The following is a 23,612-nucleotide window of genomic DNA, read 5'->3' as shown; positions in this document are numbered from 1 at the left end:
CTGTTGGAGAAGAATGAAGTGGCCATGAACTTCCTTCTTTGGCCCCAAATCCCATCCCACTGTGGCCCTCACATTGACCCACCATTTAGGTTCAGCTGGGCTAGCCAACTATGGCCACTCTTCAGATCCTCCTGGCCTTCCACAGAGCCAGCAATTGCTAAGGTTAAAAACTTTTGCTACTTCTTCTCCTAAGGCTGCAAATTGATTCTCCCACTCCTGGCCTAAACTCAGCTGACCATATCAAAGTAGAATTAGTAAGGAAAATGTTTTAATAGTGTCATCTAATTAGCTAGTCTAATTTTCCCGTTGTCTTCTGCAGCACCTGTGGCAATTGAAGACACAGAAACCACTTAACGTAACAAAATGGCCACAAGTATTAGCCCCCAAGTGAGTGGAGATTCTAGAGGAGGGATGCCTTTACAGTCTATTTCAGCAGACGGTCTGAAGGTAGGACTGCGGGGCTTCTTCCGATGTCGAAGCACTGCCTACTGCTCCGGCCCACTCCTGCAGAGTGTCAGTCACGGCCTCCCGGCCTTCTCCTCCAGCTGAGATGTGCAAATCTCTGAGGCTTCAGAGACCTTGACCCGAGAGTGACGGGTTCACCTGTGTTCAGCTTACTTGACGGCTGTTTTCTGTCGTCAGTGACACTTGGAATGGGCCACGCCATTTCACCAGCACTGGCGCTTCTTTCTACTCCTTAATTAGGACTCAATCTCCTGGTTGGATGTTAAAAGCAGCAAAGTCCAAAGGCCGGGCTTGCGCCAGCTGAGTTTCCTGTTGAAGGGGTTTCACAAGAAGCAGGATCCTGGCCACAGATGGTTTTAAAATGCATCACTTGCCTCTACCCCCCCCACTGGGTGGAGACTTACCAGGAGGGCAATTGCAAACAACGATTGAAAGGGAGATAACTGAATCTCTCTTCTGGGTTGGGCCCTCATTCTCACCAAAGCCAATGTCCAAAGCCCTACCCATGGCATCTTGGTTTCTATTACCAGCTTCAAAAGGTGTTTATTTCTCTCTTCATTGTTTTCTACCCGAGCCGAGCTCTGGGGGTGCCAGGGCCTATGGAGGTTCCATTGTGTTCCTAAAGAAGCCAAAACCCCTTGAAGGATCTTTCCTGCAAAATGAGTTCCCCTATCTGAATCTATTGCTTCTACAATGCTGTATCTTGGAATGATTTGTTCCAAAAATGCCTTAAGAACTGATCCTGTCATTACTGAAGTAGTTGGAAATACTTCTGGCCACCTTGCTAGCTGACATACGATTACCAGAAGATATTAAGCCTTGCCACTTGGGGCATCTCCGGAAAATCCACCTGGCATCTTTGGAAGGGCCATGCAGCCCAAGGCCTCCCTCCTCTAGCAAGTTACTTTGTAACTTGGCTGTTGGCTTTAGCACAGATCAAGCAACCTTCAACAGCTCCTTTTGCCAGTCTAAAAAGACCCCCAGCAACATACATCATGAGATAGGCTTCTGCCAATCCTCAGGAAGTGCAAGAACTCTCTTAATGGAGTTGCTTTAATATTGGTAGGGCCAAAGGTTCTGGTATCTCTTGTTTGCCATCCCTTGGAAACCAATTCTTGCCTTTTTTCTCTGCCACACGACTTTTAACTGTATGTCAAACTGCTGTGGTAGAAAAGACAGCTTCCTGGGCAGTGATGGAGTCACGGGGAGCAAAGGGGGCATCTTGGAGAGTTCTGGCAGAAGTGTGGCTTTCTGAGTTTCTTCATCCACCAAAAAGGAGACAGAGGAGTCCTGTAACATTCTTCAACTCCAGGGAGAGGCCATGGGGCTTTTGCCATGGAGTCTCTCAAATGATTGCGGGAAGCAGCCCCCTTCTGATGTTAAGTTCCTGGCAACAGCACCCTCTGAGGTACTCGGGAATTACAGACTTCCGGAACTGCCTACTCTACGCCCCCCTCTAATATGCACTCCCCTTTTGGAATGGAAAAGGAAGAAAACCAAACTATTCCTAATGCTGGGAAGTCTTTGCTGCCTTGCTCTAGGTTCAGGAATTTAGCAGGGCCTTGGCTGAGCAACAGTCTCTGTTGATTAGTAACAGTTTCTAGAACGAATACTTTCTTCTGTTACTTCCCCCCCTGTAAATTCCTAGCCTTGTCTAAGGAGAGATTCACACGGTCTCTTTGTAAAGACACATCTATCTTACTCCTTTCACGCCCACACCTTCCTTGCGGTGGAACGGCTCTCCCCGGCACAGCACCTGGCACAAAACCCCCGTATACACACACACACACCTGCACTTACCCTGCACTCCACTGCACACACACACACACACACACCTCCCGCACACTAACACCCCCTCCACATCCCCACCATGCTACTTGCAGTGGCCCCGCCCCTGCCATCCCCACCGGCTGGCAGCACCCACTCCTCGCATGCTTCCCCATGCCTTGCATTTCCTTGCTGCCTCCTCTGTAGCCTTCCCTCAACCTGCCTTTTCTCCCCTGCCTTGCACTGACTTGCTCACCCATCCCCCACCTGACTTCCTTTCACATTCGTCTAGGTCTGGCCTCATCTTTCCTTTTCCTTCTAGGACCCTCATTGCCTTGCCTCGCCTCGCAAAGCCACCACTTGCCTTGCCTTGCCCTTGAACCCCTCCCTTGCCTTGCATGACCTTGCTCACCCCTCCCCCACCTGGAATTCAACACCCCTTTTCAATGACATTTCTGGGCCTTGCCCTGCCCTTTCTGCTCCTCCGAGGAATCTCAAAGCTCTCAAGCATCTCCGGTGTTTCAGGATCCCATGAGAGGAAGACCAGGGGAGGACGCATGTTGCCACACTCATCTCTGTGGGCAGCCTTTGTCTGGGAGCAATCCTTGCATGTCTTGAACCTTGGAGGGGCAATTCACATTTTGCCCTTGAGCTCGGGGACCAGAAAGAGAGTTCTTTTGCATACAAGGGAAAGCAGGTAGCTCAAGTCTTTTAGGTACAGAGGAGAGATGACCCACGCGGGATCAAGGCCACACAGAGCACTTGGTCCTGGCCACTTTTGTGTACCAGCAGTCCTTGAATGTACTTCTCACCTGCCTTGCCTGGCCTTGCCTTGGCAACACAACAGTTGCCTTGCCTTGCCCTGCTAGCCCTCTGGAGCCTTGCATTCCTTTGCACGGCCATGCCCAGCACATGACCTGCCTACTGTTTTCCTCCAGGGCCTTGGCTTGCTGAGCCCTTCCTGTTTCTGCCTGGCCTTCCCATCAGTGGCCCTTCCTTCCTACAGCCAGCCTTGCCTCTAACTTCTGGACCTTCTCTTGTCTACCACTCCATTTGCTTTCCCCTCACTGCTCTGGCCTTGCCTACCTCTCCCTTGACTTGCCCACAATTGCCTGCACTCGGTTTGCAGCGCCTTGCCTGCATGGAAGGCAAGGGAAAGAGTGGTAGGCCGGGCAAAGCAAAGCCAGCAAGTTGTAGGCAGTGCGAGGCAAGGCAGACGTAGGCAAAGGAAGCAGAGCAAGGGTACCTTAAGAAGAACTAGACAAGGCAAGGCCAAGAGACTCGGAGTGCCTTTCCTTGGGAAGGCAAGGACATAGTGCCAGTGTTGCTGGAGCAGATGTTAAGGTACTGTGGGGAGGAATAGTCCAGCAAGACATTTCTGGCCCCTGTGCGTGTGGGGGCAATTGTTGGACATATTCAATACTGGAGGCGGATCAGTCGCTGGATGTGTTGTATTTTGCAGGAGGGGATGCCGTTTCTTTGGAGATGGGCTTGTAGTTGCTCTCTTTGGCAAGGAAGGCAGGTTTGGATGTGCACATCAGGTACTCCTAGGGATTTTAAAGGCTTTTCCCAACAGGCAGAGCTCTCTCTGGGTTCGAGCTGTTGAGCTGTCAGTGGGAATGCAAAGGCCAAGCTCTTAAGCTATTTGTCCTGGTGCCTTCAGTGTGTGAGCAGTCCCTGGTGCCGTTGCCTTTGGATCCTGACTCTGGGAGAGGGAAGGCTTAGGATGGTACCTAGAGCTGAGAAGGAGAGTGCTGAGAACAGCGTGTGTGCTGCTAGTTTGAGGGGTGCAGGTGAAGTTGTAGGCAGCAAGATCTTCCTCAGCTGGCACTGTTTTGAGCCCTGTTTTTGCCAGATGGTTTCAAGTTGGTGGGCGGAATCTGCGAGAGGGAAAAGATTTGTTTGGGCCAAAGAGGTGTGGTGTAAAGAAGAGTGTGCTCTTGGAAGGGGAAGATGAGGGCAACCTTTTTGTCCTGACACCGTTGATTTGAGAGCAGGGCCGTTTGCAAGTTGCCTCTGTCTGCCCTTGGGGTGGTTTCGAGCTGGGCCAGGTGCTTGGCCTTCTTTTGCAAGTCTGCAGCGCCGTCGTGTGGTTGTTTCCATGAGCGCTGACAGTGCCCGGCAAAAAGCGCTTGGCTGGCGCGGCCCCAGTCGTGTGGAAGCAGTTGGAGGAAGAGCTCCGCTGTGCATGCTGCCTCTTGGAGACATAAAAGGATGTAACCCTGCGCGTAGCGGGGAAGCAAGACGAATCTTTTCATTGTTGGCTGAGCAGTTTCTACGCGGCAAAAGTAAAGGCAGTTTCAGCACGGCCTCTTTCTTTCAGAACCTTTTCTGTGCCATCATGAACATGCTCAACATGCCACTCGCACCCGCTGAACTGCATCAAAGGCCCTGGAGATAGGCGCTTTCCTTCAAGCTCTCTGTAGCATCCTACCCTCCACCTCTGGCGGATCCCAAAGCCCTTCCAAACATCCAGCAGCTGCACGCAGAGAACAAGTGCTAGAACAAGGCGTTGGCCTTCCTAGTCCTTTTAAAGTCTGTGAACTAGGCGAAACATTCCAGTGAGCAGCACTTTCCTTCGCAACTATATCTAGAGCATCATCACATTCTCTCCAAGTGGGTAAGTCCACCCTTGCAGCGCAGCGTTTGCAGCCACAGTTCGGACTGAGAGATAGGCCAGGTGAGAAAGCATTTCTTGACTATCCCTCTTCTCTGGAAGACTTGATACTCGCAGCGCGACCACGTCCACACACCTTCAGTGTGGCCAGGTTCAAGCAGCTAGAGCTCCCAGAGATGGGAGAGTCAGGAGAGAAGACGTTCCAAAAGTACCGTGTACTTACAGCAGCATTAAAACTGTGCACAGCAGTCTGCAGCACTGTAGACTGCGGCTTCTCCGACAGACGAGCCATCCCATTGTTGCCTCTCGCAGCCTGCTTGCTAGCTGCTCTCCTGAAGAAAAGAACTAGAAAAAAAAGCCAATGCTGGGCTGCACCTTCCCCTTGCCTTACGTAAAGCCACCTAAACTCCCCGCTGCACTCTCTACTTCCCCTCTCCTTGGAAGCGACCACTGTGTTTGCTGCATCTCGAAGCCTAAAGTTAAGCGCCAGTGGTTTTGGGGATGGTTGGAAGAGGGATAAGTAGTAGCACAAGGAAGTAGTTGTCGTTGAACTTCCTCCTTCTCAATGCTAACGTGAATTGGGCAGGCAGGCGAGTGCCAGCCATGCTCCTTTCTCAGTTTGTACGCTGCGGACACCAGCCCGGTGCTCTGCGCCTTCGTTCGGCCTCTTTAGTACCCATGTCGCTCTTTCATTCAGCCGGAGTCGAAGCGTCGTCTACTTCTCGCCCAGAGAGCACGGTGCCGGCAGCGAAATGCCCCAGCCGACTGCTTCTGCCGACACAGGCCTGGTCTATGCACTTTCCCTCGCAGCGACATACAGCAGCACTTTCGGTCTTTCTTGTCGTCCAAATGTAAAGGGAAAGAGTCTCAGCTCCGTCTCGCACAGTTTTAGGTCAACAAGCTTACCCGGAGCTTACCCGCGACGCGTGGAAACTTGTGTTTGCACCACATTCAAGTGGTTGCCTTCTTTCCTTTACAGCCTGCAGAGCACCGTCAGACCGCCGTGCTCTCTGCACCTGCCTTCTCAGTTCTAAGTACTACCGCGCCCCTTACAGCCTTGCAGGAAGCAAAGACACGGGTCGTCATCTCGCAGAGAAGAACGTGGAAGGACGAAAAGATGATCTTCCTTTCTCCTGCTTCTTGCCTGAATTGTGGTGCTGTATTGAAAGTCTTGGCTAGCGAAAAGCTCATCCAGCAAGTGCCTCATTCCTGACGCATCTCGCTGAGCGAGAGTTTCACGAAGAGTTTAGACTCTGGAAACAGCAAGAAAATGATTGTACGTCGAGCTGAGGAAAATCCGTGCACAGCACACTGTGGATGCGTGCAGTGTTCGCGCTGAAGAGCGCCAAAACGCAAAGCCATCGCTGGGCTTCAGTTTTGTCCAGACCGCAGAAGGCAAAGAACGAAGCAACTGGGCACCGCGTTAACGTACTCAGTGGACCGAATTTCAAATGTCCAGCCAAAAGCTGCTTCATAAGCAGATTCAGCTGAGAATGCTCTGGCTGCTTCACAAAGTAAGGCGCAGCCGTTTCCATTCATCACACTACCTGGCCAGAAGCAGTATCCTACACCTTCAATGCTGCAGCGTCCATGCAGCTGGAGCACACGCAGTAGGACGCGTCGAGATAGAAGGCGGTCTTCAAGTACCCCCCTCCTCCAAGCAGCCTTGAAACTGAGCACAACACACTGCGGCTCGGGAGCTTCCTTCTCAGATAGACGTGCCGTCACGTTATTCACTCTCGCAGCTCCGTTGCCCACTTGCAGCAGGTGCTACCAAAGCAAAATGCTCCAGAAGTAAAAAGCACTGCCGGGCTGCACTTTCCCTTGCCTCACGTAAAGCACCATAAACTGTCCGCTGTGCTCTGTATTTCCATTCTCCGCCGCATCTACCACTGTTATCTCTGCATCTCGAAGCATAAAGCTCGGCACAATTCCTCCCAGGGAACGCTGGAAGAGAAATAGGCAGCAACACAAGTAGCTGCAAGTGGAACTTTCTGTTTTAAAACGCTAACGTGAATCCGGAAACAAGCGAGTGACAGCCCGGCTTCCTCTTGCAGCCTGTGCGATGCACACACCAGCTCGGTGCTCTGCCCTCATTCTTTAATGCTCTTCGTACCATGTCGCGCTTTCATTCTGCCGGAGTCGAAGCGTCGTCTACTTCTCGCCCAGAGAGCACGGTGCCAGCGGAGAAAGGCTCCAGAAAAACGCTCCAGGCTGCTGATTCTTCCCAAACACACCAGGGCTATGCACTTTCCTTCGCAGCGCTAAGTAGCATCACATTCTGTTTGCGTTGGAGCCGGAATGCAAAGGGAAAGATTCTCGGTTACGTCTCACTCAGCGCCCAGTTTTAGGTCACCAAGCTTACCCGGAGCTTACCCGCGACGCGTGGAAATTGGTATTTGCACCATATTCAAGTGGTAGCTTTCTTTCCTTTACAGCCTGCAGAGCGCCGTCAGATGGCGGTGCTCTCTGCACCTGCCTTCTCCCTTCCAAGTACCACCGCGCACCTTACAGCCTTGCAGGAAGCAAAGACGTGGAGAGATGTCTCGCAGAGAAGATCATGCAAAGACGAAAAGATGTTCTTCTTTGCTTTTCCTCGTCGCCCAGATTGTGGTGCTCTACTGAAAGCGTGGGCTAACGAATGGCTAATCTAGCATGTGCTTCCCTTCTAATGCATTTCGCTGAGCGAGAGCTGAGGAAAATCCTTGCACTGTACACTATGGATGCGTGCAGTAGACACGCAGAAGAGCGGCACAGCTCATAACCATCGCACACTCCAGCCCAGAGCTCTGGGGCTGCGTTCTTCTCAATTTCCGGCGCTGGACAGAACTGAGACATTGAGCTTTGGCTCTCTTTAGTGTGTGTACTGCACGCATCCAGAGCGCGCTGTGCACAGATTCTCCTCAGCGCTACGTGCAAGCACAGACTTTCTGCTTCGCAGAGCCCAACTGTCCGCCGAAGCTCTCGCTCAGAGAAATGTGTCAGGAGAGAAGCACTTGCTGGATTAGCCTTACACTGGCCAACAGTTCCAAAGAAGCACCATAGTCTTCTTGCGAGAAAGGATAATAAAACACATGTATTGTCCCAGCAAAGTTCTCTGTGCTAGCCGAAGCCGAGAATCTTTCCCTTAAGATTAAGACCACAACGCAGACAGCATTTTGTGCTACTTAACGCTGAGAGGGATAGCCCAGGCGTGTTTCGGCAGAGGCAGAAGCCCGGAGCGTTTCTCTGCCGGCACCGTGCTCTCAGGCGAGAAGTAGACGACGCTTCGACTCCGGCAGAATGAAAAGCGCGACATGGTACGAAGAGCATACGAATGAGGGCGCAGAGCACCGAGCTGGTGTGCGCATCGCACAGGCTGCAAGAAGAAGCGTGGCTGCCGCTCGCTTCTTTGCGGATTCACGTTAGCAGTTGAAAACAAAAGTTCCACTTGCAGCTACTTGTGCTGCTACCTATTTCTCTTCCAGCTTTCCCTGGGAAGAATTGTGCCGAGCTTTATGCTTCGAGATGCAGAGATGACAGTGGTAGAGGCGGTGGAGAAGGGAAATACAGAGCACAGCGGACAGTTTATGGTGCTTCACGTGCGGCAAGGCGAAAGTACAGCCCGGCAGTGCTTTTTACTTCTGGAGCATTTTGCTTTGGTAGCAGCTGCTGCAAGTGGGCAACGGAGCTGCGAGAGTGAATAACGTGACGGCACGTCTATCTGAGAAGGAAGCTCCCGAGCCGCAGTGTGTTGTGCTCAGTTTCAAGGCTGCTTGGAGAAGGGGGTACTTGAAGACCGCCTTCTATCTCGACGCGTCCTACTGCGTGTGCTCCAGCTGCATGGACGCTGCAGCATTGAAGGTGTAGGATACTGCTTCTGGCCAGGTAGTGTGATGAATGGAAACGGCTGCGCCTTACTTTGTGAAGCAGCCAGAGCATTCTCAGCTGAATCTGCTTATGAAGCAGCTTTTGGCTGGACATTTGAAATTCGGTCCACTGAGTACGTTAACGCGGTGCCCAGCTGCTTCGTTCTTCGCCTTCTGCCGTCTGGACAGAACTGAAGCCCAGCGATGGCTTTGAGTTTTGCCGCTCTTCAGCATGTGTACTGCACGCATCCGCAGTGTGCTGTGCAAGGATTTTCCTCAGCTCTCCCTCAGCGAAATGCATCAGGTGAGAAACACTTGCTGGATTAGCCTTTCGCTGGCCATGGCTTTCAGTACAGCACCACAATCTGGGCGACGAGGAGGAGCAATGAAGAACATCTTTTCGTCTTTGCACGTTCTTCTCTGCGAGACGACTATCCGCGCCTTTGCTTCCTGCAAGGCTGTATTGTGCGCAGTGGTACTTGGAAGGGAGAAGGCAGGTGCAGAGAGCACCGCGATCTGACGGCGCTCTGCAGGCTGTAAAGGAAAGAGGGCTGCCACTGGAATGTGTGCAAACACAAGTTTCCACGAGTCGCGGGCAAGCTCTGGGCGTGCTTGTTGACCTAAAACTGTTCTCTGTGCCCGACATTGCTGAGAATCTTTCCCCTTACATTTGGACGACAAGAAAAGACCGAAAGTGCTGCTGTATGTCGCTGCGAGAAAAGTGCATAGCCCTGGTGTGTTTCGGAAGGGCAGTCGGCTGGGGCATTTCTCTTCCGGCACCGTGCTCTCCGGGCGAGAAGTAGACGACGCTTCGACTCCGGCAGAATGAAAAGCGCGACATGGTACGAAGAGCATACGAATGAGGGCGCAGAGCACCGAGCTGGTGTGCGCATCGCACAGGCTGCAAGAAGAAGCGTGGCTGCCGCTCGCTTCTTTGCGGATTCACGTTAGCAGTTGAAAACAAAAGTTCCACTTGCAGCTACTTGTGCTGCTACCTATTTCTCTTCCAGCTTTCCCTGGGAAGAATTGTGCCGAGCTTTATGCTTCGAGATGCAGAGATGACAGTGGTAGATGCGGCGGAGAAGGGAAATACAGAGTACAGCGGACAGTTTATGGTGCTTCACGTGCGGCAAGGCGAAAGTACAGCCCGGCAGTGCTTTTTACTTCTGGAGCATTTTGCTTTGGTAGCAGCTGCTGCAAGTGGGCAACGGAGCTGCGAGAGTGAATAACGTGACGGCACGTCTATCTGAGAAGGAAGCTCCCGAGCCGCAGTGTGTTGTGCTCAGTTTCAAGGCTGCTTGGAGGAGGGGAGTACTTGAAGAACGCCGTCTATCTGGACGCGTCCTTCTTGGTGTGCTCCAGCTGCATGGACTCTGCAGCATTGAAGGTGTAAGAAACTTCTTCTGGCCTGATAGTGTGATAGAGTGCAAAGGCTACGACTTACTTTGTGAACCAGCCAGAGCATTCTCAGCTGAATCTGCTTATGAAGCAGCTTTTGGCTGGACATTTGAAATTCGGTCCACTGAGTACGTTAACGCGGTGCCCAGCTGCTTCGTTCTTCGCCTTCTGCGGTCTGGACAGAACTGAAGCCCAGCGATGGCTTTGAGTTTTGCCGCTCTTCAGCATGTGTACTGCACGCATCCGCAGTGTGCTGTGCAAGGATTTTCCTCAGCTCTCCCTCAGCGAAATGCATCAGGTGAGAAACACTTGCTGGATTAGCCTTTCGCTGGCCATGGCTTTCAGTACAGCACCACAATCTGGGCGACGAGGAGGAGCAATGAAGAACATCTTTTCGTCTTTGCACGTTCTTCTCTGCGAGACGACTATCCGCGCCTTTGCTTCCTGCAAGGCTGTATTGTGCGCAGTGGTACTTGAAAGGGAGAAGGCAGGTGCAGAGAGCACCGCGATCTGACGGCGCTCTGCAGGCTGTAAAGGAAAGAGGGCTGCCACTGGAATGTGTGCAAACACAAGTTTCCACGAGTCGCGGGCAAGCTCTGGGCGTGCTTGTTGACCTAAAACTGTTCTCTGTGCCCGACATTGCTGAGAATCTTTCCCCTTACATTTGGACGACAAGAAAAGACCGAAAGTGCTGCTGTATGTCGCTGCGAGAAAAGTGCATAGCCCTGGTGTGTTTCGGAAGGGCAGTCGGCTGGGGCATTTCTCTTCCGGCACCGTGCTCTCCGGGCGAGAAGTAGACGACGCTTCGACTCCGGAAGAATGAAAAGCGCGACATGGTACGAAGAGCATACGAATGAGGGCGCAGAGCACCGAGCTGGTGTGCGCATCGCACAGGCTGCAAGAAGAAGCGTGGCTGCCGCTCGCTTCTTTGCGGATTCACGTTAGCAGTTGAAAACAAAAGTTCCACTTGCAGCTACTTGTGCTGCTACCTATTTCTCTTCCAGCTTTCCCTGGGAAGAATTGTGCCGAGCTTTATGCTTCGAGATGCAGAGATGACAGTGGTAGATGCGGCGGAGAAGGGAAATACAGAGTACAGCGGACAGTTTATGGTGCTTCACGTGCGGCAAGGCGAAAGTACAGCCCGGCAGTGCTTTTTACTTCTGGAGCATTTTGCTTTGGTAGCAGCTGCTGCAAGTGGGCAACGGAGCTGCGAGAGTGAATAACGTGACGGCACGTCTATCTGAGAAGGAAGCTCCCGAGCCGCAGTGTGTTGTGCTCAGTTTCAAGGCTGCTTGGAGGAGGGGGGTACTTGAAGAACGCCGTCTATCTGGACGCGTCCTTCTTGGTGTGCTCCAGCTGCATGGACTCTGCAGCATTGAAGGTGTAAGAAACTTCTTCTGGCCTGATAGTGTGATAGAGTGCAACGGCTACGCCTTACTTTGTGAACCATCCAGAGCATTCTCAGCTGAATCTGCTTATGAAGCAGCTTTTGGCTGAACATTTGAAATTCGGTCCACTGAGTACGTTAACGCGGTGCCCAGCTGCTTCGTTCTTCGCCTTCTGCGGTCTGGACAGAACTGAAGCCCAGCGATGGCTTTGAGTTTTGCCGCTCTTCAGCATGTGTACTGCACGCATCCGCAGTGTGCTGTGCAAGGATTTTCCTCAGCTCTCCCTCAGCGAAATGCATCAGGTGAGAAACACTTGCTGGATTAGCCTTTCGCTGGCCATGGCTTTCAGTAAAGCACCACAATCTGGGCGACGAGGAGGAGCAATGAAGAACATCTTTTCGTCTTTGCACGTTCTTCTCTGCGAGACGACTATCCGCGCCTTTGCTTCCTGCAAGGCTGTATTGTGCGCAGTGGTACTTGGAAGGGAGAAGGCAGGTGCAGAGAGCACCGCGATCTGACGGCGCTCTGCAGGCTGTAAAGGAAAGAGGGCTGCCACTGGAATGTGTGCAAACACAAGTTTCCACGAGTCGCGGGCAAGCTCTGGGCGTGCTTGTTGACCTAAAACTGTTCTCTGTGCCCGACATTGCTGAGAATCTTTCCCCTTACATTTGGACGACAAGAAAAGACCGAAAGTGCTGCTGTATGTCGCTGCGAGAAAAGTGCATAGCCCTGGTGTGTTTCGGAAGGGCAGTCGGCTGGGGCATTTCTCTTCCGGCACCGTGCTCTCCGGGCGAGAAGTAGACGACGCTTCGACTCCGGCAGAATGAAAAGCGCGACATGGTACGAAGAGCATACGAATGAGGGCGCAGAGCACCGAGCTGGTGTGCGCATCGCACAGGCTGCAAGAAGAAGCGTGGCTGCCGCTCGCTTCTTTGCGGATTCACGTTAGCAGTTGAAAACAAAAGTTCCACTTGCAGCTACTTGTGCTGCTACCTATTTCTCTTCCAGCTTTCCCTGGGAAGAATTGTGCCGAGCTTTATGCTTCGAGATGCAGAGATGACAGTGGTAGAGGCGGTGGAGAAGGGAAATACAGAGCACAGCGGACAGTTTATGGTGCTTCACGTGCGGCAAGGCGAAAGTACAGCCCGGCAGTGCTTTTTACTTCTGGAGCATTTTGCTTTGGTAGCAGCTGCTGCAAGTGGGCAACGGAGCTGCGAGAGTGAATAACGTGACGGCACGTCTATCTGAGAAGGAAGCTCCCGAGCCGCAGTGTGTTGTGCTCAGTTTCAAGGCTGCTTGGAGAAGGGGGTACTTGAAGACCGCCTTCTATCTCGACGCGTCCTACTGCGTGTGCTCCAGCTGCATGGACGCTGCAGCATTGAAGGTGTAGGATACTGCTTCTGGCCAGGTAGTGTGATGAATGGAAACGGCTGCGCCTTACTTTGTGAAGCAGCCAGAGCATTCTCAGCTGAATCTGCTTATGAAGCAGCTTTTGGCTGGACATTTGAAATTCGGTCCACTGAGTACGTTAACGCGGTGCCCAGCTGCTTCGTTCTTCGCCTTCTGCCGTCTGGACAGAACTGAAGCCCAGCGATGGCTTTGAGTTTTGCCGCTCTTCAGCATGTGTACTGCACGCATCCGCAGTGTGCTGTGCAAGGATTTTCCTCAGCTCTCCCTCAGCGAAATGCATCAGGTGAGAAACACTTGCTGGATTAGCCTTTCGCTGGCCATGGCTTTCAGTACAGCACCACAATCTGGGCGACGAGGAGGAGCAATGAAGAACATCTTTTCGTCTTTGCACGTTCTTCTCTGCGAGACGACTATCCGCGCCTTTGCTTCCTGCAAGGCTGTATTGTGCGCAGTGGTACTTGAAAGGGAGAAGGCAGGTGCAGAGAGCACCGCGATCTGACGGCGCTCTGCAGGCTGTAAAGGAAAGAGGGCTGCCACTGGAATGTGTGCAAACACAAGTTTCCACGAGTCGCGGGCAAGCTCTGGGCGTGCTTGTTGACCTAAAACTGTTCTCTGTGCCCGACATTGCTGAGAATCTTTCCCCTTACATTTGGACGACAAGAAAAGACCGAAAGTGCTGCTGTATGTCGCTGCGAGAAAAGTGCATAGCCCTGGTGTGTTTCGGAAGGGCAGTCGGCTGGGGCATTTCTCTTCCGGCACCGTGCTCTCCGGGCGAGAAGTAGACGACGCTTCGACTCCGGCAGAATGAAAAGCGCGACATGGTACGAAGAGCATACGAATGAGGGCGCAGAGCACCGAGCTGGTGTGCGCATCGCACAGGCTGCAAGAAGAAGCGTGGCTGCCGCTCGCTTCTTTGCGGATTCACGTTAGCAGTTGAAAACAAAAGTTCCACTTGCAGCTACTTGTGCTGCTACCTATTTCTCTTCCAGCTTTCCCTGGGAAGAATTGTGCCGAGCTTTATGCTTCGAGATGCAGAGATGACAGTGGTAGATGCGGCGGAGAAGGGAAATACAGAGTACAGCGGACAGTTTATGGTGCTTCACGTGCGGCAAGGCGAAAGTACAGCCCGGCAGTGCTTTTTACTTCTGGAGCATTTTGCTTTGGTAGCACCTGCTGCAAGTGGGCAACGGAGCTGCGAGAGTGAATAACGTGACGGCACGTCTATCTGAGAAGGAAGCTCCCGAGCCGCAGTGTGTTGTGCTCAGTTTCAAGGCTGCTTGGAGGAGGGGGGTACTTGAAGAACGCCGTCTATCTGGACGCGTCCTACTGCGTGTGCTCCAGCTGCATGGACTCTGCAGCATTGAAGGTGTAAGAAACTTCTTCTGGCCTGATAGTGTGATAGAGTGCAACGGCTACGCCTTACTTTGTGAACCAGCCAGAGCATTCTCAGCTGAATCTGCTTATGAAGCAGCTTTTGGCTGAACATTTGAAATTCGGTCCACTGAGTACGTTAACGCGGTGCCCAGCTGCTTCGTTCTTCGCCTTCTGCGGTCTGGACAGAACTGAAGCCCAGCGATGGCTTTGAGTTTTGCCGCTCTTCAGCATGTGTACTGCACGCATCCGCAGTGTGCTGTGCAAGGATTTTCCTCAGCTCTCCCTCAGCGAAATGCATCAGGTGAGAAACACTTGCTGGATTAGCCTTTCGCTGGCCATGGCTTTCAGTAAAGCACCACAATCTGGGCGACGAGGAGGAGCAATGAAGAACATCTTTTCGTCTTTGCACGTTCTTCTCTGCGAGACGACTATCCGCGCCTTTGCTTCCTGCAAGGCTGTATTGTGCGCAGTGGTACTTGGAAGGGAGAAGGCAGGTGCAGAGAGCACCGCGATCTGACGGCGCTCTGCAGGCTGTAAAGGAAAGAGGGCTGCCACTGGAATGTGTGCAAACACAAGTTTCCACGAGTCGCGGGCAAGCTCTGGGCGTGCTTGTTGACCTAAAACTGTTCTCTGTGCCCGACATTGCTGAGAATCTTTCCCCTTACATTTGGACGACAAGAAAAGACCGAAAGTGCTGCTGTATGTCGCTGCGAGAAAAGTGCATAGCCCTGGTGTGTTTCGGAAGGGCAGTCGGCTGGGGCATTTCTCTTCCGGCACCGTGCTCTCCGGGCGAGAAGTAGACGACGCTTCGACTCCGGCAGAATGAAAAGCGCGACATGGTACGAAGAGCATACGAATGAGGGCGCAGAGCACCGAGCTGGTGTGCGCATCGCACAGGCTGCAAGAAGAAGCGTGGCTGCCGCTCGCTTCTTTGCGGATTCACGTTAGCAGTTTAAAACAAAAGTTCCACTTGCAGCTACTTGTGCTGCTACCTATTTCTCTTCCAGCTTTCCCTGGGAAGAATTGTGCCGAGCTTTATGCTTCGAGATGCAGAGATGACAGTGGTAGATGCGGCGGAGAAGGGAAATACAGAGTACAGCGGACAGTTTATGGTGCTTCACGTGCGGCAAGGCGAAAGTACAGCCCGGCAGTGCTTTTTACTTCTGGAGCATTTTGCTTTGGTAGCACCTGCTGCAAGTGGGCAACGGAGCTGCGAGAGTGAATAACGTGACGGCACGTCTATCTGAGAAGGAAGCTCCCGAGCCGCAGTGTGTTGTGCTCAGTTTCAAGGCTGCTTGGAGAAGGGGGTACTTGAAGACCGCCTTCTATCTCGACGCGTCCTACTGCGTGTGCTCCAGCTGCATGGACGCTGCAGCATTGAAGGTGTAGGATACTGCTTCTGGCCAGGTAGTGTGATGAATGGAAACGGCTGCGCCTTACTTTGTGAAGCAGCCAGAGCATTCTCAGCTGAATCTGCTTATGAAGCAGCTTTTGGCTGAACATTTGAAATTCGGTCCACTGAGTACGTTAACGCGGTGCCCAGCTGCTTCGTTCTTCGCCTTCTGCGGTCTGGACAGAACTGAAGCCCAGCGATGGCTTTGAGTTTTGCCGCTCTTCAGCATGTGTACTGCACGCATCCGCAGTGTGCTGTGCAAGGATTTTACTCAGCTCTCCCTCAGCGAAATGCATCAGGTGAGAAACACTTGCTGGATTAGCCTTTCGCTGGCCATGGCTTTCAGTACAGCACCACAATCTGGGCGACGAGGAGGAGCAAAGAAGAACATCTTTTCGTCTTTGCACGTTCTTCTCTGCGAGACGACTATCCGCGTCATTGCTTCCTGCAAGGCTATATTCTGCGCAGTGGTACTTGAAAGGGAGAAGGCAGGTGCAGAGAGCACCGCGATCTGACGGCGCTCTGCAGGCTGTAAAGGAAAGAGGGCTGCCACTGGAATGTGTGCAAACACAAGTTTCCACGAGTCGCGGGCAAGCTCTGGGCGTGCTTGTTGACCTAAAACTGTTCTCTGTGCCCGACATTGCTGAGAATCTTTCCCTTTACATTTGGACGACAAGAAAAGACCGAAAGTGCTGCTGTATGTCGCTGCGAGAAAAGTGCATAGCCCTGGTGTGTTTCGGAAGGGCAGTCGGCTGGGGCATTTCTCTTCCGGCACCGTGCTCTCCGGGTGAGAAGTAGACGACGCTTCGACTCCGGCAGAATGAAAAGCGCGACATGGTACGAAGAGCATACGAATGAGGGCGCAGAGCACCGAGCTGGTGTGCGCATCGCACAGGCTGCAAGAAGAAGCGTGGCTGCCGCTCGCTTCTTTGCGGATTCACGTTAGCAGTTGAAAACAAAAGTTCCACTTGCAGCTACTTGTGCTGCTACCTATTTCTCTTCCAGCTTTCCCTGGGAAGAATTGTGCCGAGCTTTATGCTTCGAGATGCAGAGATGACAGTGGTAGATGCAGCGGAGAATGGAAATACAGAGTACAGCGGACAGTTTACAGTGCTTTACGTGAGGCAAAGGAAAAGGTTTGCTCAGCAGTGCTTTTTACTTCTGGAGCATTTTGCTTTGGTAGCACCTGCTGCAAGTGGGCAACGGAGCTGCGAGAGTGAATAACGTGACGGCACGTCTATCTGAGAAGGAAGCTCCCGAGCCGCAGTGTGTTGTGCTCAGTTTCAAGGCTGCTTGGAGGAGGGGGGTACTTGAAGAACGCCGTCTATCTGGACGCGTCCTACTGCGTGTGCTCCAGCTGCATGGACTCTGCAGCATTGAAGGTGTAAGAAACTTCTTCTGGCCTGATAGTGTGATAGAGTGCAACGGCTACGCCTTACTTTGTGAACCAGCCAGAGCATTCTCAGCTGAATCTGCTTGTGAAGCAGCTCTTGGCTGAACATTTGAAATTCGGTCCACTGAGTACGTTAACGCGGTTCCCAGCTGCTTCGTTCTTCGCCTTCTGCCGTCTGGACAGAACTGAAGCCCAGCGATTGCTTTTAGCTGTGGCTCTCTTCAGCATGTGTACTGCACGCATCCGCAGTGTGCTGTGCAAGGATTTTCCTCAGCTCTCCCTCAGCGAAATGCATCAGGTGAGAAACACTTGCTGGATCAGCCTTTCGCTGGCCAAGGCTTTTAATACAGCACCACAATATGGGCGACGAGGAGAAAGGAAGAACATCTTTTCGTCCTGGCACGTTCTTCTGAGCGACATGACTATCCGCGTGTTTGCTTCCTGCAAAGCTGTATTGTGCGCGGCGGTATTGGAACTGAGAAGGCAGGTGCAGAGAGCACCGGGATCTGACGGCGTTCTGCAGCCTGTAAAGGAAAGACGGCTACCACTTGAATGTGGTGCAAACACAAGTTTCCACGCGTCGAGGGCAAGCTCTGGGCGTGCTGGTTGACCTAAAACTGTTCTCTGGGCGGGACATAGCAGAGAATCTTTCCCTTTCCATTTGGACGACAAGAAAGACCGAAAGTGCTGCTGTATGTCGCTGCGAGGGAAAGTGCATAGACCAGGCGTGTGTCGGCAGAAGCAGTCGGCTGGGGCATTTCGCTGCCGGCACCGTGCTCTCTGGGCGAGAAGTAGACGACGCTTCGACTCCGGCTGAATGAAAGAGCGACATGGGTACTAAAGAGGCCGAACGAAGGCGCAGAGCACCGGACTCGTGTCCGCAGCGTACAAACTGAGAAAGGAGCGTGGCTAGCACTCGCCTGCCTGCCCAATTCACGTTAGCATTGAGAAGGAGGAAGTTCAACGACAACTACTTCCTTGTGCTACTACTTATCCCTCTTCCAACCATCCCCAAAACCACTGGCGCTTAACTTTAGGCTTCGAGATGCAGCAAACACAGTGGTCGCTTCCAAGGAGAGGGGAAGTAGAGAGTGCAGCGGGGAGTTTAGGTGGCTTTACGTAAGGCAAGGGGAAGGTGCAGCCCAGCATTGGCTTTTTCTTCTAGTTCTTTTCTTCAGGAGAGCAGCTAGCAAGCAGGCTGCGAGAGGCAACAATGGGATGGCTCGTCTGTCGGAGAAGCCGCAGTCTACAGTGCTGCAGACTGCTGTGCACAGTTTTAATGCTGCTGTAAGTACACGGTACTTTTGGAACGTCTTCTCTCCTGACTCTCCCATCTCTGGGAGCTCTAGCTGCTTGAACCTGGCCACACTGAAGGTGTGTGGACGTGGTCGCGCTGCGAGTATCAAGTCTTCCAGAGAAGAGGGATAGTCAAGAAATGCTTTCTCACCTGGCCTATCTCTCAGTCCGAACTGTGGCTGCAAACGCTGCGCTGCAAGGGTGGACTTACCCACTTGGAGAGAATGTGATGATGCTCTAGATATAGTTGCGAAGGAAAGTGCTGCTCACTGGAATGTTTCGCCTAGTTCACAGACTTTAAAAGGACTAGGAAGGCCAACGCCTTGTTCTAGCACTTGTTCTCTGCGTGCAGCTGCTGGATGTTTGGAAGGGCTTTGGGATCCGCCAGAGGTGGAGGGTACGATGCTACAGAGAGCTTGAAGGAAAGCGCCTATCTCCAGGGCCTTTGATGCAGTTCAGCGGGTGCGAGTGGCATGTTGAGCATGTTCATGATGGCACAGAAAAGGTTCTGAAAGAAAGAGGCCGTGCTGAAACTGCCTTTACTTTTGCCGCTTAGAAACTGCTCAGCCAACAATGAAAAGATTCGTCTTGCTTCCCCGCTACGCGCAGGGTTACATACTTTTATGTCTCCAAGAGGCAGCATGCACAGCGGAGCTCTTCCACCAACTGCTTCCACACGACTGGGGCCGCGCCAGCCAAGCGCTTTTTGCCGGGCACTGTCAGCGCTCATGGAAACAACCACACGACGGCGCTGCAGACTTGCAAAAGAAGGCCAAGCACCTGGCCCAGCTCGAAACCACCCCAAGGGCAGACAGAGGCAACTTGCAAACGGCCCTGCACTCAAATCAACGGTGTCAGGACAAAAAGGTTGCCCTCATCTTCCCCTTCCAAGAGCACACTCTTCTTTACACCACACTCCAAGAGACAGACCAAACAAATGGCCCAAACAAATCTTTTCCCTCTCGCAGATTCCGCCCACCAACTTGAAACCATCTGGCAAAAACAGGGCTCAAAACAGTGCCAGCTGAGGAAGATCTTGCTGCCTACAACTTCACCTGCACCCCTCAAACTAGCAGCACACACGCTGTTCTCAGCACTCTCCTTCTCAGCTCTAGGTACCATCCTAAGCCTTCCCTCTCCCAGAGTCAGGATCCAAAGGCAACGGCACCAGGGACTGCTCACACACTGAAGGCACCAGGACAAATAGCTTAAGAGCTTGGCCTTTGCATTCCCACTGACAGCTCAACAGCTCGAACCCAGAGAGAGCTCTGCCTGTTGGGAAAAGCCTTTAAAATCCCTAGGAGTACCTGATGTGCACATCCAAACCTGCCTTCCTTGCCAAAGAGAGCAACTACAAGCCCATCTCCAAAGAAACGGCATCCCCTCCTGCAAAATACAACACATCCAGCGACTGATCCGCCTCCAGTATTGAATATGTCCAACAATTGCCCCCACACGCACAGGGGCCAGAAGAGAAATGTCTTGCTGGACTATTCCTCCCCACAGTACCTTAACATCTGCTCCAGCAACACTGGCACTATGTCCTTGCCTTCCCAAGGAAAGGCACTCCGAGTCTCTTGGCCTTGCCTTGTCTAGTTCTTCTTAAGGTACCCTTGCTCTGCTTCCTTTGCCTGCGTCTGCCTTGCCTCGCACTGCCTACAACTTGCTGGCTTTGCTTTGCCCGGCCTACCACTCTTTCCCTTGCCTTCCATGCAGGCAAGGCGCTGCAAACCGAGTGCAGGCAATTGTGGGCAAGTCAAGGGAGAGGTAGGCAAGGCCAGAGCAGTGAGGGGAAAGCAAATGGAGTGGTAGACAAGAGAAGGTCCAGAAGTTAGAGGCAAGGCTGGCTGTAGGAAGGAAGGGCCACTGATGGGAAGGCCAGGCAGAAACAGGAAGGGCTCAGCAAGCCAAGGCCCTGGAGGAAAACAGTAGGCAGGTCATGTGCTGGGCATGGCCGTGCAAAGGAATGCAAGGCTCCAGAGGGCTAGCAGGGCAAGGCAAGGCAACTGTTGTGTTGCCAAGGCAAGGCCAGGCAAGGCAGGTGAGAAGTACATTCAAGGACTGCTGGTACACAAAAGTGGCCAGGACCAAGTGCTCTGTGTGGCCTTGATCCCGCGTGGGTCATCTCTCCTCTGTACCTAAAAGACTTGAGCTACCTGCTTTCCCTTGTATGCAAAAGAACTCTCTTTCTGGTCCCCGAGCTCAAGGGCAAAATGTGAATTGCCCCTCCAAGGTTCAAGACATGCAAGGATTGCTCCCAGACAAAGGCTGCCCACAGAGATGAGTGTGGCAACATGCGTCCTCCCCTGGTCTTCCTCTCATGGGATCCTGAAACACCGGAGATGCTTGAGAGCTTTGAGATTCCTCGGAGGAGCAGAAAGGGCAGGGCAAGGCCCAGAAATGTCATTGAAAAGGGGTGTTGAATTCCAGGTGGGGGAGGGGTGAGCAAGGTCATGCAAGGCAAGGGAGGGGTTCAAGGGCAAGGCAAGGCAAGTGGTGGCTTTGCGAGGCGAGGCAAGGCAATGAGGGTCCTAGAAGGAAAAGGAAAGATGAGGCCAGACCTAGACGAATGTGAAAGGAAGTCAGGTGGGGGATGGGTGAGCAAGTCAGTGCAAGGCAGGGGAGAAAAGGCAGGTTGAGGGAAGGCTACAGAGGGGGCAGCAAGGAAATGCAAGGCATGGGGAAGCATGCGAGGAGTGGGTGCTGCCAGCCGGTGGGGATGGCAGGGGCGGGGCCACTGCAAGTAGCATGGTGGGGATGTAGAGGGGGTGTTAGTGTGCGGGAGGTGTGTGTGTGTGTGTGTGTGCAGTGGAGTGCAGGGTAAGTGCAGGTGTGTGTGTGCGTATACGGGGGTTTTGTGCCAGGTGCTGTGCCGGGGAGAGCCGTTCCACCGCAAGGAAGGTGTGGGAGTGAAAGGAGTAAGATAGATGTGTCTTTACAAAGAGACCGTGTGAATCTCTCCTTAGACAAGGCTAGGAATTTACAGGGGGGGAAGTAACAGAAGAAAGTATTCGTTCTAGAAACTGTTACTAATCAACAGAGACTGTTGCTCAGCCAAGGCCCTGCTAAATTCCTGAACCTAGAGCAAGGCAGCAAAGACTTCCCAGCATTAGGAATAGTTTGGTTTTCTTCCTTTTCCATTCCAAAAGGGGAGTGCATATTAGAGGGGGGCATAGAGTAGGCAGTTCCGGAAGTCTGTAATTCCCGAGTACCTCAGAGGGTGCTGTTGCCAGGAACTTAACATCAGAAGGGGGCTGCTTCCCGCAATCATTTGAGAGACTCCATGGCAAAAGCCCCATGGCCTCTCCCTGGAGTTGAAGAATGTTACAGGACTCCTCTGTCTCCTTTTTGGTGGATGAAGAAACTCAGAAAGCCACACTTCTGCCAGAACTCTCCAAGATGCCCCCTTTGCTCCCCGTGACTCCATCACTGCCCAGGAAGCTGTCTTTTCTACCACAGCAGTTTGACATACAGTTAAAAGTCGTGTGGCAGAGAAAAAAGGCAAGAATTGGTTTCCAAGGGATGGCAAACAAGAGATACCAGAACCTTTGGCCCTACCAATATTAAAGCAACTCCATTAAGAGAGTCCTTGCACTTCCTGAGGATTGGCAGAAGCCTATCTCATGATGTATGTTGCTGGGGGTCTTTTTAGACTGGCAAAAGGAGCTGTTGAAGGTTGCTTGATCTGTGCTAAAGCCAACAGCCAAGTTACAAAGTAACTTGCTAGAGGAGGGAGGCCTTGGGCTGCATGGCCCTTCCAAAGATGCCAGGTGGATTTTCCGGAGATGCCCCAAGTGGCAAGGCTTAATATCTTCTGGTAATCGTATGTCAGCTAGCAAGGTGGCCAGAAGTATTTCCAACTACTTCAGTAATGACAGGATCAGTTCTTAAGGCATTTTTGGAACAAATCATTCCAAGATACAGCATTGTAGAAGCAATAGATTCAGATAGGGGAACTCATTTTGCAGGAAAGATCCTTCAAGGGGTTTTGGCTTCTTTAGGAACACAATGGAACCTCCATAGGCCCTGGCACCCCCAGAGCTCGGCTCGGGTAGAAAACAATGAAGAGAGAAATAAACACCTTTTGAAGCTGGTAATAGAAACCAAGATGCCATGGGTAGGGCTTTGGACATTGGCTTTGGTGAGAATGAGGGCCCAACCCAGAAGAGAGATTCAGTTATCTCCCTTTCAATCGTTGTTTGCAATTGCCCTGGTAAGTCTCCACCTAGTGGGGGGGTAGAGGCAAGTGATGCATTTTTAAAACCATCTGTGGCCAGGATCCTGCTTCTTGTGAAACCCCTTCAACAGGAAGCTCAGCTGGCGCAAGCCCGGCCTTTGGACTTTGCTGCTTTTAACATCCAACCAGGAGATTGAGTCCTAGTTAAGGAGTAGAAAGAAGCGCCAGTGCTGGTGAAATGGTGTGGCCCATTCCAAGTGTCACTGACGACAGAAACAGCCGTCAAGTAAGCTGAACACAGGTGAACCCATCACTCTCGGGTCAAGGTCTCTGAAGCCTCAGAGATTTGCACATCTCAGCTGGAGGAGAAGGCCGGGAGGCCGTGACTGACACTCTGCAGGAGTGGGCCGGAGCAGTAGGCAGTGCTTCGACATCGGAAGAAGCCCCGCAGTCCTACCTTCAGACCGTCTGCTGAAATAGACTGTAAAGGCATCCCTCCTCTAGAATCTCCACTCACTTGGGGGCTAATACTTGTGGCCATTTTGTTACGTTAAGTGGTTTCTGTGTCTTCAATTGCCACAGGTGCTGCAGAAGACAACGGGAAAATTAGACTAGCTAATTAGATGACACTATTAAAACATTTTCCTTACTAATTCTACTTTGATATGGTCAGCTGAGTTTAGGCCAGGAGTGGGAGAATCAATTTGCAGCCTTAGGAGAAGAAGTAGCAAAAGTTTTTAACCTTAGCAATTGCTGGCTCTGTGGAAGGCCAGGAGGATCTGAAGAGTGGCCATAGTTGGCTAGCCCAGCTGAACCTAAATGGTGGGTCAATGTGAGGGCCACAGTGGGATGGGATTTGGGGCCAAAGAAGGAAGTTCATGGCCACTTCATTCTTCTCCAACAGGCACTTATTGCCTAAATAGGATAGGGCGTGTCTTTGTAGGAAAAGGCAATTGTCAATTGACTTTCCCTCTGGGCTTGAACAACTGGGTTTGGACCCCCAATTGCCCTCCTTCCAATTGTTCCAAATATCAAGGCAAATGCAATCAAATACCTGTTCGGCTCACTAACAGTAGCTGCGTAAGG

The sequence above is a fragment of the Aphelocoma coerulescens genome, unplaced genomic scaffold, assembly GCF_041296385.1.
Source record: "Aphelocoma coerulescens isolate FSJ_1873_10779 unplaced genomic scaffold, UR_Acoe_1.0 HiC_scaffold_61, whole genome shotgun sequence".
Lineage (NCBI taxonomy): Eukaryota > Metazoa > Chordata > Aves > Passeriformes > Corvidae > Aphelocoma > Aphelocoma coerulescens.
Note: the sequence above shows the minus strand (reverse complement) of the source record.